The sequence below is a fragment of the Cynara cardunculus genome (assembly GCF_001531365.2).
Source record: "Cynara cardunculus var. scolymus isolate 2C chromosome LG 3, CcrdV1, whole genome shotgun sequence".
NCBI classification, from domain to species: Eukaryota; Viridiplantae; Streptophyta; class Magnoliopsida; order Asterales; family Asteraceae; genus Cynara; species Cynara cardunculus.
Window position 1 is genome coordinate 5,196,976 of NC_037530.1, and position 2,305 is coordinate 5,199,280.

General features: G+C 32.5%; 1 long non-coding RNA gene across 1 annotated transcript in view; it reads right to left on the minus strand.

The window, feature by feature from the left end:
• Nucleotides 1-1,605: 1,605 nt before the first annotated feature.
• LOC112510354 overlaps nt 1,606-2,305 on the minus strand; it is a 3,766-nt gene continuing 3,066 nt past the window's right edge. Inside the window, exon 3 of the long non-coding RNA XR_003068920.1 lies at nt 1,606-1,705. This is a non-coding gene — a long non-coding RNA (uncharacterized LOC112510354). The remainder of the gene's footprint in view (nt 1,706-2,305) is intronic.

Sequence of the window (2,305 nt, forward strand, 5' to 3'; positions counted from 1 at the left end):
CATATTATATATAATATATAATAATATAATTAATTCAAAAACTATTCAATATTGGACCAATATTGGACTCATTTCGAAGGTATTAACGAGACGATTATAATGATTTAATTTGTTAAAATAAAAATATATTTTTTAAACATGTTATGATTGATATAATTATGTGTTAATTTGATAAGGGTGTAAAAATATTCAATATTAGACTTATTTCGAAGGTATTAACGAGACGATTATAATGATGTAATTTGTTAAAATAAAAATATATTTTTTAAACATGTTATGATTGATATATAATTATGTGTGTTAATTTGATAAGGGTGTAAAATGAAAATTTTAAAAGGAAATGATATAAAGTAAATTAATTATCTAATTACAAGGGTATGAAATGTAAATTTAAAATTAAAATTTTAAAAAATTCAGTGAATGTGAGGGAAAGATGTGAGGAGGAGGGGGTGGGAAGTGACGTAAGGGGTTGATATCCAACCCCTTTTATAATTGTGTATTGTGTATGGTTGTATAATTCATTGTTTAAAAAGAATCTTTCATACCATAATCTCATTTTATAATCAACATTTCTTCTCTTCTATTCCTTTCAAGATGTTAGCCATGTATATTGTATTCCAAAACTTGTTGATGAATGATGTTGAAATTTTATGATTAATTTTAAATATTAAGAATACGGTAATAAAGAAAATTTAAAAGGTTAGTGGTTTACTTATAGGGGGTTTAGCATAGGTGTAATTAGGTTAGGTAGAAGGGTAGAGGGTAGATAGACGGTAGGGTAGCTAGGGGTGGTTTAGGAGGTTAGGGGTAAGGGTAGGAAGTAGAGTATGGTAGGAGGGTAGAGGGTAAGAATATGGGGATGTGGGTAGGGTTAGGTAGACGGTAGGGTAGCTAGGGGTGGTTTAGGAGGAGGTTAGGGGTAAGGGTACGAAGTAAACCACCCCTAGAGTATGGTTTAGGGTAGGGTAGGGTAGGAGGGGTATAAGAGGGGTAGGGGTAAGGGTAAGGGTTTAGGGTGGGAGGGGTGAGGGTAGGGGGGTTTAGGGTGAGGGGAGGGGCTAAGGTAGGGTAGGTAGACGGTAGGGTAGGTACCTCCTCCCTATCCACCGCCCCTATCCCTTCCTCCTAAACGCTACCTATCCCTTCCTCCTACTCCTAAACGCTACATATCCCTTCCTCCTTCCTCCTACTCCTATATACCCCTAAACGCACTCCTATACTCCTACCTATCCCTTCCTCCTACTCCTAAACGCTACCTACCCCTTCCCTTCCTCCTACTCCTAAACGCTACCTACCCCTAATTACCTAATTACCCCTACCGTCCTCCTATCTTCTAAACGCTACCTACCCCTAATTACCTAATTACCCCTACCGTCCTCCTATACCTAAACCACCCCTAAACATCCTCCATCCTACCTCTAACCGACCGACCCACACACCACTCCCACACTCCTCCTACCCTTTTATCCATTCCCCTTACGTTAGGTCGAGGGGGGAGAAAATAATCATCATTTAGACATCTTGGAACCAAACTGGAAATTAGAAACTCAAAGATCAAAACCAGTCAAATTCTTTAGAAGATTTTTTAAATATTTTATATTAGATAACAATGTACATAATTTAGAAATAAAAAAATCAAAATGGTATCGAGATATAAAGAATTTGATCAATCAAAGGTAATTATGTTCAAATTCTTCACTTGCACCTGGAAAAAGATAAGTACAAAAAAAAAAATCAATATGGCATTGAGATAAATTATGTTGAAATTCTCCGTTTTGTACATGTATGCCACACAAAAAGATTTGTACAAGACAAAACCCAAAAAAGACATAAACCCTGAAACTAAAATTCTTAAATTAAAATTTTGAGATTAAGTTTTGATAATAAGCCTTATCATTTTTTTAATATATAAAAAAAACTTATAGTTGGATCATAGATTGATAGATTATTACCTTAAATTAAAATTTTGAGATTATTATGGGGGTTCATATCCCACCTCCTTACGGCACTTCTCACCCCCTCGCATGCATCGAATTTTTTAAAATTTTAATTTTAATTTTAAATTTACACTTTATATTCTTATAATTAGTTAATTAATTCATTTTATATCTTTTTCTTTTAAATTTTTCATTTTACACCTTTATTAAATTAAAATACATAATCGTATATTAATTAAAACATATTTAAAAAATACATTTTTATTTTAACAAGATATATCATTATAATTGTCTGTTAATGCCTTCGAAATAAGCCCAATATTGAATAGTTTTTAACTTAATTATATTATTATATATTATATATACTA